Here is a 15,020-nt window from a genome sequence, read left to right as displayed (position 1 = left end):
TGTTGGAGGGGATGTGGGAAAACTGGGACACTGATGCATTATTAGTGGAGTTGTGAAAGAATCCAACCATTCTGGAGAATTATGCCCAAAAAGTTATCAAACTGTGCATACCCTTTGATCCAGCAGTGCTACTACTGGGCTTATATCCCAAAGAAATACTGAGGAGGGGAAAGGGACCTGTATGTGTCAAAATGTTTGTGGCAGCCCTTTTTGTAGGGGCTAGAAACTGGAAGATGAATGGATGCCCATCAATTGGAGAATGGCTGGGTAAATTATGGTATATGAAGGTTATGGAATATTATTGCTCTGTAAGAAATGACCAGCAGGATGAATGACCAGCAGAGAGGTCAACTGATACTGAGTGAAATGAGCAGAACTAGGAGATCATTATATACTTCAACAATGATACTGTATGAGGATGCATTCTGATGCAAGTGGATATCTTCAACATAGAGAAGAGCTAATCCAATTCCAATTGATCAGTGATGGACAGAATCAGTTATACCCAGAAAAGGAACACTGGGAAATGAGTGTAAACTGTGAGCATTTTTTTTTGTTTTTCTTCCCAGATTATTTTTACCTTCTGAATACAATTCTTCCTTTGCAACAACAACAACAACAAAATTCGGTTCTGCACATATATATTGTACCTAGGATATACTATAAGATATTTAATATGTATGGGAATGCCTGCCATCTAGGGGAGGGGGTGGAGGGAAGGAGGGGAAAAATTCAGAACAGAAGGGAGTACAAGGGATAATGTAAAAAAAAAAAAACCTATGCATATGTACTGTCAAAAAATGTTATAATTATAAAATTAATTTAAAAAGAATCAAGTTTTAGAACTAGTGTGGACTTTAGAGATCATCTATTCTAATTATCAAAATTATCAATACTGGGTCATCCAAGAAGAATGCAAAAAGCAATCAGGAAATATCAAGCCCAGACTTTTTCTCAACCAATAAAGAAGTTGTATTCCAAAGACATTCTTATTTTCATAATTATGGGTAGAAATAACATGGATATTATAAGGGTATATTATATGACTTCCAAAGGTTTGTATAGCTCCACATACTAGAATAATAAAGATGTACTTAGGTTGCCACATACAGAAAATGATTATCTCTTATCTTATTAGTATGAATATTTCTCCAACTAGTACAGATCATAGTTCATCCATGCTTTCTCATCCTGAATGAAACTTATTCATGTTCTTCTGCAATTACTTTTTGTTCTGTAATTTTACTCTTTTCACTAAAATGAATTTATTTTCTCTCTCTCAAACTGCAAAGATTCAGAGACAAATAACCCCTTTGTATTAAAATTTCATACTCAAATAAAACAAACTTCCCCATTGATTATGCCCCAAAATGTAAGTCTCATTTTGTATCTTGAATCTATCGCTTCTCTGTCAAGAGGTGGGTAGCATGCTTTGTCATTCTTCTGGAATCATAATTGGTCACTGAATCACTCAGAATTCTGAAGTCTTTCAAAGTGCTTTGTTTTCAAAGTGTTCCTGCTTATCTGGTTCTATTCACTTCCTCTAGTATTAACAATTATTGGATAAACTATACAAATCTTCTCAATATTCTCTAAAACTATTCCTTGTTTTACATCACAATAGTATTCTATCCTATTCCATTCCATTTCATTCCATAATTTTTTCATAGAGTACCTGTAACACACTGGGAAACTTTTTCTGGGTCTTTTAATATTTTGTGCATATGAGTACAACACTTGGATATAATGTTTGTTACATGAGTGACATCTTACTCATAAATGTCTTTGATGATTTCTTTTTACCATGTTTATACACAAATCATTATTGGTGATTTATTCAGCCTACTTATATCCACTAAGTTCCATAGTCTTTTGAGTCTCCTGTAATGGTGACATAGCTAAGATGAGGATGCTCCATGATTCACAACAATGTAGCATCACAATAGAATATAATTGTTTAAAAATAGATTTTTACAATTGACAATCCATGGGAATTAATGTTAGGTCTACAGTTTCACAAATACAATCCAAGATGTCATCCAGTTGCATGTAATGGTGTATCATAAAGAGGAAAATGGTACAAAAATTAATTACAAACTGAAGTAATACAAGATTTTCTGGAAGCAAAGCAAGCATCTTGTGGCCTCTTTTAAGATATGAAAAAATGGAAGGAAAAGCAGTAATTGAGTGAAGGTTTGAGATATGAGAGAGAGAACTTATAATCAAGGAGGATTTGTCTGAGTAGCGGTAGAGGTAGGAGTTTGTAAAACCAAATAGTTTGATGGAGCTATGAATTTGTTTAGCTACTCTGGAAAGCAATTTGAGACTATGTCCCAAAAGTCCCTAACCTATGCATGTCCTTTGATCAGGAACTACCATTATGAAGCTGATAACCCCAAAGAAATCAAAAAAATAATAAAGGTACACATATGAAGAAAATGTTTATAATGTCTCTTTTTGTAGTAGAAAAGAACTAGAAACTAAAGAGGTGTTCATAAATAGCCAATTGGCTAAACAAATTATGATTTATGAATGTAATTTTGTGCATAAGAAATGATAAAATGGATAATTGCAGTGACACCTAATTAGACTTGTATGAACTTATATAGAGTGATATGACCAGAACAAAAAGGGCAATTTATATAATAACAACATTATAAAGAAAAATAACACTAATTATTTCAGTGAACTAATAATCAATATGAAAGTTTCTTTTCTCACTAGCAACACATTTTTTGCCCAAGAAACTTTTGTGTGACCCTGGTGTATATAGGCATATAAAATAGTATTACAAATTAAACATTCAGTGATAATAAATCATAATTTTGTGACTCTTCACATTCAGTTATAAGCCCCATATGGGGCTCATGACCTACAGTTTAAGAAGTTGGGCTTTATATCATGTAATAGTTCAATAAATTATGGTATATGAATATAAAAGAATTCTAAAAATATATAAAAATTATCATGATGCAAAGATATGATTGAATACCAACTAAAATAAGTATTCTATGTTAGATATGAAAGATTCAGAGAAGCACAGGAAGACCTATATGAACAGACTCAGACTGTGATAAGCAGAACCAGGATAAAAATGTGGAAAATGACTACAATAATACAAATGAAAATAATACTGAGAATTCTGATTCATTTACAATGATCATGTTTGTTTCCATGAAGAAGAATGATATGGTAGCAGTTTCAAAAGGCAAGTAAGAGCTAGATTGTTGAAAGCTTTTTAAAGGTCAGTTTGAGGAATTTTTATTTTATCTTAGAACAGGTAGGGAGCTACTGAAGATTTTTGAATAATGGAATCATAGTACTTGGAGATAGCTATCATTTCATCTGCAAAGGTCCTTCACCCAAGCTAAACATGACCAGTTTCTTAAATAGCTTCTCATGTGGAACGGTATCAAGGCACTTCAGTATCTTGGATATCCTCCTTGGTACTTTCTAAGAACATGATATCTAAAGCTAAACATAATACTCTAGATGTATTTTTATCAAGGCAAAGTACAGGCGAACGATTATATCCCTAATCCTGGACACTATACTTGCTTTAATGTAAAAGTAAGATTGCACTAATTTTATTGGCTTCCATATTATAATGTTGACTCATATTGCACTTATAGTCTACTGAAATCCTGTGATTTTCTACCATATTATGCTTATGAAGTTGATAATTTGAATCCAAAGATGAGATTTTAAATTTGTCTCTATTAAATTTCATCTTATTCATTTTGGCCCCAATTCTATCCTGTCAAGATCTTCTTGATTCCTGATTCTGTCATCTGGTGTGTTAACTATCCTTCCTAGTTTCCTGTCATCTGCAACTATGACATCTGCCAAAAATATCTTTTCCAAGTCTTTGTTGAAAATGTTAAATAGCACAGGGATACTTTCCTACAGATGACCTAACAAGTGGACATTAAACCATGTATCATTATAGTTTATATGTATCCAATTAAGTAGATTTATGCATTGTTTTGCCTAGTTTTGATTAAATTAATGGTCACAAAAAAGAACAAGTGGTTTAAAAAATAAACTGCAAAGAAACCTTAAATTGAAGATGATATTAACAGAGTACAAAAGAATAACAAGAAAATGATAAAGCTGTCCCTTCTCTGTGTTCAGTCTCTTTGTAACTCATAGTAGTATTAAAAAAAATAAGATAATCAGAGCTGACAAGTCAGACAAATATAATTTATAATTATAAACAAGACTATTTGATATATAGATTTATACCTAGTATTGCTAACACTAGGCCTATCTCTTGTGTATATTATGCTTGAGATATTAGCTAATAAGAGTATTGAGCCATCATGATCAACAAGACATTTTAAGAATTAAGTCTTAGTTGATGAAAATTATGTGCATGCATTTCAACTATTAAAGAGAATTTCATTTCTATACACTTAAAAAAAAACTTGGAAACAAATTTTCTAACTTGTTTAAAGATCTTCCAGATAGTGGGTTTCAATGTTCAAATGTTAAAAATGTGAAAATACAACACTTTTTGATTAGTTTACAAAAACAAGTCATAGACACTAAGAAAGATGTAAATTTACTAACCAAATTTTACAAAAAAAATTTATAATTGGTGGATGGGATTGAAAAATGAGATGTATGATTTAGGAAGTATAGCCAAACTGAATACTTTTTCCATTTGGATTTTCTTATCTTAGTGAGATTTTTTTTCAGTTAAGTCAGTCATAAAAATCAATTATCAAAACAAACTGAACTTAGAACTAGACCTTCAAATTGCTCTTATGAAGTGTTAAATCAATATTTTTTTAAGAAATGAAACACATTCAATCACATTGTGCTTTCCCTCTCTCCCTCTTCTCTCCATCTCTCCGTCTCTCTCTCTCTCTCTCTCTCTCTCTCTCTCTCTCTCTCTCTCTCTCTCTCTCTCTCTCTCTCGACTTGTCTTAAATTACACAGCTAGTAAGTGTTAAGTATCTGAGGTCAGATTTGAACTCAGATGCTCCTGACTTTAGGGGCTGGTACTTTACTGTGCCATCTGACTGCCTCAAGCATTTTGCTCTTACTAAAATATTATTAGTAATAATTTAGCTAAAGAAAAAAGTGTGCCATTAACAAATAAGCTATTTTAAATGTTTATTTCATTTTATATCATCCTTTGAGATTTCTATTTTATGTACATTTTTGTCATATATATGTTAGTATAATAATGATTACATATAATTGATACATGAATAAATACACATTTACTTATACATATATAGAGATGTTAAAAAAAAAAAAAACAAAGACTGAACAAGTCTCTGAAAATGTTTGAAAACCACAGAAGTATAAAATAATAGCTTAAGGAGATAGCAGGGCCAACTAAAACAAATTTAAGGAGTGATGAGGCCTTCACATGTTTATAGGCAGTAGACAATATGGATAAAGCGATCTTGTAGATGAATAAGAGAACGATCTTTGGAAAGACCACATTCTTGGGGGTGATGGGAAAGGATAGGAGAAATGTATAAGTTAAGCAATTGGTTTCACAAAGGAGAAAAACCATTGATTACAAATGAAGTAGAAGAGAAAGGTTAATGATGTAGAGGGGTTTTGAGAAAGTTTCTTTTTCAGATAAGGGAAGGGAGTTCACAATGGATAGCTTCTATTTTCTACCAAGGCCACATTACCATTGTCTTGGTTGACATTGATTTAGTAGTGATTAATCTTTGGGTACAGACATTCAACCTGTTCCAAAGCTACCAAACTGTACTATTGTCTAACTTATATCTCTCCATCTAAATCAAAATAATACTAAGAAAGGCTATGTAAAATTCTAAGCTAAAATTTAGGTAAATAGAATTCCTTTGACCTTCTTCTAGTACCTTTGTTAAAAAGGAAATGGTTTAGTCTGGCATGCCTATTTTTGATGAAGCTATTATAGATCTTTGTGACCAGTGTTTTCTTTCTAGATGTAACTATATCTTTAATAAAACATTCCAGAATTTCCCCAGGAATGTAAGTCAAGATCACTAGCTTACTCATCTTCCATTATTTCCTTCTGGTCAGGAAATCTATGGTATACTCACAACACAATACTGCTTCTTTTTCTCCCTTCACATTGATCTTCAATCAAATACTCTGCCATGGTTGTTCCATCTAATTCATGGATTTTCATATATCAATATATTTTTGTATCTTTTTTATCCAATGGGTTCTTTTTGAATGATGCTTTCCCTTCTATAGACATATTTCAATTATGTCTTATCCCACTAATTCTCATTAACTGGACAAGTTCAAATGGTCACTTTTGTCACTTCAAATTCATTTCCCTCTGAATTCTCCTAGTGATTCTTCTATTCTTTCTAATATTTTATTTTCCTTTCAAATCTCAAGAATAGAAAGATATTCCTAAGAGTTTAAAGGTAACTCCCAAGACAAATGGTCCAATACTTAGCTATCAATAACTCCGTCTGCAGCATACGCAATAAATGATCATCTAACTTTTGCTTGAAGGCCTCTAGTGAGGGATAATCCATGACCTGGAGGGATAGGACACTTTTGGAGTTCTTCTTATGGTATGAAAGCTGACCCACATTTTAGACACAGATTCTAGTAAATGTTAGAAACACAAACACAGAAAACTCTCGGTAAATGACTGGAATTTTTCCCTTTCTCTTCATATCTGTTGGAAAACGAGACCCATGTGTCTCTATTTTACTTGTTGCTAGCCCTTTTGGGTAACTGTTGTGGCTAAATAAGCTTTTGCTACACTGTGGGGCTCTGCCACCAGGGGCCTTTGAGAAAGGATTTATTATTAAGTCAATTGTCAAAATCACTATAAAAATGTATGAATGATAATAGAAGCGCTGAAACTCAGAACAAGCAAAAGCTTGTAATGAATGCCAAAGACAACAAAAAGAACCTTCTTTAAAACCCATGTTGAGAGCAAGAAAAAAGATCAAAGGAGGGATAAATGCATTGTTCAGAGCAGAAAGTACTATGATAATGAATAAGAGACTATTCAACTCTCTTACTTTGCCTCTGCTTTCTTTACAAGAAGAACAATCTTTGGATTAAAAGTATAGAAAAAATTGGCTTCTATTTCTGACCTTTATGGAGAAAGTTGAGGCAAAAGAATAGTGGAAGAGGCATGGACTTAAGGTGAATAAATGGAGGAAGAAATTGTAAATATGTTTTTTGAGGGGGGAATTAAATTCGTGAAGAAGGTCAGAGATTGAATTTTGAGAAAGAATAATTTTGGAGAACTTGGGGATAAGTTGGAGGAGAAGAATTTTGGTAAAGAAGAAGGAAGAAAAAAAAAGGAAAAGGGAGTCAAGACCAAAGAAAAAGGGAATAAAAGTGAGAAGCACTTGACAAGGCAAAATAGGCAACAAAGAGCAAATTTAAAAGGGGTAAAGTAGTGACAATAACAAATTCATTAATCAAATGGATCCCAGTCATTTGTCAAATCTTGTCATTTCTACCTTTATTAGATCTCTTGTTTATTTCCTTCTCTCTACTGATATACACCATCATAGTTCTTATCTCATCTATATTAGTCCAATAGGCTTCTGATTAGTTTTACTATCTCAAGTCTCTCCCTACTCCAATTCATTTCCCACAACATTCCCAACATGCTTTTTCTAAAGCTCAGTTTTGACTATGTTCGTAAACCCATTCAGTAAATTCCAATATTATTCATTACTTTCAGAATTAAATATAAATTTCTTTGTTTTGAATTTAAAACTTTACAATCTTCTTGAACAGTGATTGCTTCCATGCACTTTTTTATCCATCTGTTCTGGCCTACCTATTTTTTCTAAAATACATGTCTATATTTTCATCCACTGTTCCCTATGCCTTGCTTTATCTCCTTACCACTGCCTTTTAGAATCCCTCGCTTCCTTCAAGACTTGGCAAAGGGCCATTCTTGGTAGCACACATATGCTAAAGCTTTCCCCTCCTTTGCTACCTTCCATATATTTTCTATATCGTGCATATTACATGTTGTCTTCCAAACAACAACGCAGACTTTTTAAGAACAGGGAATAAAAATATTTTTGCCTTTTTTTAATCCCTTGAATTTTGCATAGTGCTTGGTACATAGTAAGCATTTAATCAATGTTTATGGATTGATTGTTGGTGAGAAAAAGGGAAATTACATATGTTTTTGACAAAAATCAAAGAACTTTGGGGATGCCTATCATATTATTAAGAGGCTGTGAAAGTTTTAACAAAGTATTTTTAAGGTGATGTGTAAAAACAGATATGTAATTAAAATTATTTGTTGTTCAGTCATGTACTATTCTTTGTGATCCATTTGGGGCTTTCTTGGCAGAGATATTGGAGTGGTTTGTCATATCCTTCTCCAACTCATTTTATAAATGAGGAAACTGGGGCAAACAGGATTAAATGACTTGCCCATGGTCATATAAGCCAGTTGCATTTGCACTCAGATCCAGTATGAAGAGCAGGCAACAGTTTTCAATGGCTTGTATTGAAAAGAATGATGTACATATTTCTACTACAGCCAGGTGACTGTATTTTCTATATTCTATGTATAGCTTAGTCTCTTATCTAGAAAGAAGATGAAGGGTCCCAAGAGATGTCCCTTCATACTTCAAGTTATCAGAAACAATGAAGTTGGGGCAAAGAAGTTCCTTGTTCTTGGAGAAATGATTAAGTTAAGCATATTAGAATCTATCAAATAATAGATCTTCCAGCAAGGATCAGAGGATGAAGAGAAGAAGAATAATGACCAGTGGCTTCCTGCTCAGATGCAACTGAGATAGCTATTTATCAATCTGATCACAACAAAAAAAGAAGTCTGGTGTCTTCCTGGGGCATTCTTTCTTTTTTTTTTAATTAATTTTATAATTATAAATTTTTTGACAGTATATATGCATGAGTAATTTTTTATAACATTATCCCTTGTATTCATTTTTCCAAATTTTTCCCTCCCTCCCTCTACTCCCACCCCTAGATGACAGGCAATCCCATATATTTTACATGTGTTACAGTATAACCTAGATACAATATATGTGTGTAAATACCATTTTCTTGTTGCACGTTAAGTATTGGATTCCGAAGGTATATGTAACCTGGGTAGTTAGACAGCAGTGCTAACAGTTTACATTCACTTCCCAGTGTTCCTTCTCTGGGTGTAGTTGTTTCTATCCATCATTGATCAACTGGAAGTGAGTTGGATCTTCTTTATGTTGAAGATATCCACTTCCATCAGAATACATCTTCATACAACATTGAAGTGTACAGTGATCTTCTGGTTCTATTCATTTCACTCAGCATCAGTTGATGTAAGTCTCTCCAAGCCTCTCTGTATTCCTCCTGCTGGTCATTTCTTACAGAGCAATAATATTCCATAACCTTCATATACCATAATTTACCCAACCATTCTCCAAATGATGGCCATCCATTCATCTGCCAGTTTCTAGCCACTACGAAAAGAGCTGCCACAAACATTTTGACACATACAGGTCCCTTTCCCCTCTTTAATATTTCTTTGGGATATAAGCCTAGTAGTAGCATTGCTGGATCAAAGGGTATGTACAGTTTGATAACTTTTTGGGCATAGTTCTGAATTGCTCTCCAGAATGGCCGGATTCTTTCACAACTCCACCAACAATGTATTAGTGTCCCAGTTTTCCCACATCCCCTCCAACATTCATTATTTGTTCCTGTCATCTTAGCCAATCTGACAGGTGTGTGGTGCTATCTCAGAGTTGTCTTAATTTGCATTTTTCTGATCAGTAGTGATTTGGAACACTCTTTCATATGAGTGGATATAGTTTCAATTTCATCATCTGAGAATTGTCTGTTCCTATCCTTTGACCATTTATCAATTGGAGAATGATTTGATTTCTTATAAATTAGGATCAATTCTCTATATATTTTGGAAATGAGACCTTTATCAGAACCTTTAACTGTAAAAATATTTTCCCAATTTGTTACTTCCCTTCTAATCTTGTTTGCATTAGTATTGTTTGTAAAGAAACTTTTTAGTTTGATGTAATCAAAATCTTTTATTTTGTGATCAATAATGATCTCTAGTTCTCCTCTGGTCATAAATTCCTTCCTCCTCCATAGGTCTGAGAGGTAGATTATTCTCTGTTCCTCTAATCTATTTATGATCTCATTCTTTATGCCTAAATCATGGACACATTTTGATCTTATCTTGGTATATGGTGTTAAGTGTGGATCCATATCTAATTTCTGCCATACTAATTTCCAGTTTTCCCAACAGTTTTTTTTTTCAAATAATGAATTTTTATTCCAAATGATGGTATCTTTGGGTTTGTCAAACACTAGATTGCTATAGATGTACCCTTATTTTGTCCTTTGTACCTAATCTGTTCCACTGATTGACTGGTCTATTTCTTAGTCAATACCAAATGGTTTTGGTGACTGCTGCTATATAGTTTTAAATCAGGTACACCTAGACCACCTTCATCTGACTTTTTTTTCCATTAATTCCCTTGAAATTCTCGACCTTTTATTCTTCCATATGAATTTTGTTGTTATTTTTTCTAGGTCATTAAAATAGTTTGTTGGGAGTCTGATTGGTATAGCACTAAATAAATAGATTAGTTTGGAAAGTATTGTCATCTTTATTATATTCGCTTGGCCTATCCAAGAGCACTGAATGTCTTTCCAATTATTTAAATCTGACTTTATTTTTGTGGCAAGTGTTTTGTGATTTTGCTCATATAATTCCTGACTTTTCTTTGGTAGATGGATTCCCAAATATTTTATACTCTCAACATTTGTTTGGAATGGAATTTCTCTTTGTATCTCTTGCTGTTGCATTTTGTTGGTGATGTATAAAAATGCTGAGGATTTATGTGGATTTATTTTGTATCTAGCAATTTTGCTAAAGTTGTGAATTATTTCTAATAACTTTTTATTAGAATCTCTGGGGTTTTCTAAGTATACCATCATATCATCTGCAAAGAGTGACAGTTTGATTTCCTCATTACCTCATTCCTTTAATCTCTTTCTCGACTCTTATTGCCAAGGCTAGCATTTCTATTACAATATTAAATAGTAACGGTGATAGTGGGCAACCTTGTTTCACTCCTGATCTTACTGGGAAAGGTTCCAGTTTATCTCCATTACATATTATGCTTACTGACGGTCTTAAATATATGCTCCTGATTATTCTAAGGAATAGTCCATTTATTCCTATACTCTCAAGTGTTTTTAGTAGCAATGGATGTTGGATTTTATCAAATGCTTTTTCTGCATCTATTGAGATGATCATATTTTTTTATTTGATTATTAATATGGTCAATTATACGAATAGTTTTCCTAATATTAAACCAGCCCTGCATTCCTGGTATAAATCCTACTTGATCATAGTGTATTATCCTGGGGATGATTTTCTGATGTCTTTTTGCTAATATCCTATTTAAGTTTTTAGCATCAATATTCATTAAGGAAATTGGTCTATAGTTTTCTTTCTCAGTTTTTGATCTACCTGGTTTAGGTATCAGTACCATGTCTGTGTCATAAAAGGAGTTTGGTAGGACTCCTTCATCCTGGGGCATTCTTTCAAAACATTAGAGATCCTTCAAGATCTTGTCAAAAAAGAATGACTATTAGCCTCTAGCTATTTACATGAACACAAAAGACACTCCTAAAATAGACCCCCAAAAGTATTGATAATGATTACAAAGTCTTGAGCAGGATCCTGAAGACCACAAGATCAAGGCTGTGCCTTTCTTACTGTTGAACATTGAAGGCAAAGGATATAGAAGGGAAAATGATGTGGAAAGTGAATAGCAAGTGAAGAAGATGATGTTTGATACTGAAAGGACATTGATAAACTGGAAATCTTCTAAAGAAATAATCAGATAGGAAAGGACTCTGGGACAATGTCATATCTAAATTAGTTGAAAGAAGTTGAGATGTTTAGCCTGTAGAAGAAAAGATTCAAAGGGGACAAGATAGCTATCTTCAAAAATTTGATGGAGTTCCATGTGGAAAAAGAAATAGAGGGTTTGTTTTTGTTGAACCCTAAGAGCAATGGCTATAAGCAGCAAATAAACACGTATATGCTTGTTATCAGGAAAATATTTGTAACAATTAGAATTGTTCAAATGGTTAAGATCTTTATCTGTGTTCCCCTTCATTCAGCAGAAGGTGGATGATTTCTTGTCAAGCATATTATAGTGAAGATTCCTTTTAGAGTTTGAATTGGGTTGGATAATCACTGAGGTACCTTTTAACTATAAAAGGCTGTGATTATGATTCTTTAAAATGTTTTCCAAAGAGTTGAAGTCATATATTGATGAGAAAATTATTTAGCTGCCCTTAGCACTCATGTGTTTAGGTATGTCTCATTACTATGGATAGGTTCCTGCCAACAAAAGCAAATAGCTCTTATATGCTCTCTGGATTTGTCTGTGAGTTGAATGAATCTTCCTTCCACTCATTTCTGAATCTTCCTTTCATCAACATTTTCACTGCTGGTAACATTTAAGGTCCACCCTAATGAGTCTTCTTCTGCATGTCACCTTCTTGTCATTTCACTTTTCCAATATTTTGCCCTGATTTAGAATTGAATTGGTACAGATACTGAACATAGAAACAAAGACCTGGATTTAAATCCTAGTTCTGACATTATGTGATGTAACCATGGGCATGTCACTTCTCTGATCCTCATTTTCCTTATCTGTAAAATGAGGATAATAACACTTGTACTATACTCTACTGCAGAACATGATTAAGAGGAGGAAGCTTTGTAAACCTTAAAGATTACAATAGTTTAAAGGAGTTTACTAGAGTTCCTGGTGTCATAGTTGTTTTTTTTTTAAATAACAGATTGTAGTTGTAATTGTTCATCACTTGGAATAAGATGGTAGGCACTGAAATTTTAAGGCAAGTTCTAGAAAGGTTTTTTACATCCTGACAGACACTATTATGCCTGTGAGTAGATGCCACAAGGTGATAGTGGTGTATCATTGGAGAAATGGCAGCTGAGTGGCAGAGTGTTGGGTCTGGAGTCAGGAGTATGAACTCAGGTTCAAATACAGCCTCATACACTTAACTAGCTGTGTGACCCTAGACAAATCACTTGACCACTGTTTGCCTCAGTCTCCTCATCTGTAAAATAAGCTGGGAAGGAAATGATAATCTCTCTAGTATTTTTGCCAGTAAAACCCCACGAGGGTCACATAGAGTCACACATTACTAAAAATGACCTAATAAAAACATTGGGGAACCATTAACATAGCAGTTAGAGGTCTATTAGGCATAAAGACTTGGGGGGAAAATAGAGGAATAGTACTCAGTAGGGTCATACACTTTTTCATATTAAACATAATTGGTTGGGCAACACAATAACTTTCACTTTTAATTTAATTTAATCAACATTAATTAAGTATCTACTGGTTGTTTTGGCCTTTAACCTCAAATGCAATGGAATAGGATAATTTGGACTCCTTTATCCATAATTTCTATGATTCATGTATCCTCCTAGAGTTTACAGGATAATAGAACTAAATTTGGAAGGTAATTTAAAAGCCTTTTAAACACAATCCAATCTGCTTTTACAGATCAAGAAACTATGATTAATTTAATTCCACAAATGTGAGAAATGGCAGAGAGAAGATTTGAACTGACATTCTCTAACTCCAAAAACCCATTGGTGCTGTCCATTATACCGTACTGCCTCTCAGTTTATTCTTGGAATCATCAGGGTTTCTTCTGGGATTATCAGAATTTGACTTCTTATTCTTTCTCTAAAAGCCCCTTGGACTTGACTGCAAATGTTCAGGCTATCAAGAAGTTAGCAATTGAAAAAGATGGTGTCTAAAAATGGATTATTTGACTAAAAATATAGGAATTACAAATTCTTAACCAAGGAATGAGTACAATCATTGAAGACTTTTAAGGAAGTATTTGTCTTATATATTGCAATAAGGGTTGGAAAGGAAAAAAAACAAAACAAAACAAAACATTGTCTATATGCATCAAGCTAAATGCCATAGAGAATAAACTACAATGAAAGAGGAAGAATAGCAACAAAGAAATTTACAGAAAAGAAAATCCAAGTGCCATAGCCTGAAATATTTATATACAAAGAAATGCCCAAAGTGTGCAGAGGCAAATTTGACCTTGTAAATATTAAGGCTTAGTGGAATGAGATAGATAGTTATAATGAGATTATTGGTGGATATATCTTTTCTGAAAAAATTAAATTGGAAAAATCAGGGAGGAATAAGGTAGCAGTATATATTGAGTCTATACTCAAGTGAGAAAATCCAGTAAAAAGAGCAGAAATCATGGTAGAAAGCATGGTGAGTAGCAATGGAGGAAGAAACAGATGTGATTTTGTCACTGAATGAATTATAGACCACCTGGACAGAAACAGTAAACAGTGAAGAGTTCAGGAAACAGATCACAAGCCTGACATAGATGCATGATATAGTAGTAATTGGGGGTTTCAGTTATTCAGACATCTGGAGCTCTTTAACAAAGAAGAGCAATGAATAAGTTCTTAACTTGCCTTTTTGAGAATTTTACCCTTGAAAAGGTGGAGGAAATGGTGAGAAGAAATTCTACTTTGCATCTAATTCTCACTAGTTTGCTGGGGTAGAAATTATAAGAACCCAAAACTTCTTTTTAAAAGAGTGATAGAGAATATAGAAAAAAGTAGTGTTAGATATACTATGGCACACATAGTAGGTGTGATGAAATGGAAAGAACATTTTGCTGGAGCCAGAGGCATGAATTCAAATCTTAATTGTGATGTTTACCTATGTGACTTTTGAAAAGTAATTTAAAATCTCTGGCCTTTGATTTCCTTATTTGTAGATGAGTTCTATCTTTACCATCCTTTGATCCTATTAAGGATGGATAGCATTACAAGGAATTTAGAGAGGAAAACAATCTGGGAGGCATATAAAACTTCCAAGAATAAAATTTTGAATATATAAAGGGAAACAATTCATAAAATGATGAAAAATGGGAGCCATCTGAAGAGAACAATGTAGATCTACAAAGAACTCACAGCTTTAAGATTTCTAAAA

Source organism: Sminthopsis crassicaudata, chromosome 3, assembly GCF_048593235.1.
Source record: "Sminthopsis crassicaudata isolate SCR6 chromosome 3, ASM4859323v1, whole genome shotgun sequence".
NCBI lineage: Eukaryota > Metazoa > Chordata > Mammalia > Dasyuromorphia > Dasyuridae > Sminthopsis > Sminthopsis crassicaudata.
Note: the sequence above shows the minus strand (reverse complement) of the source record.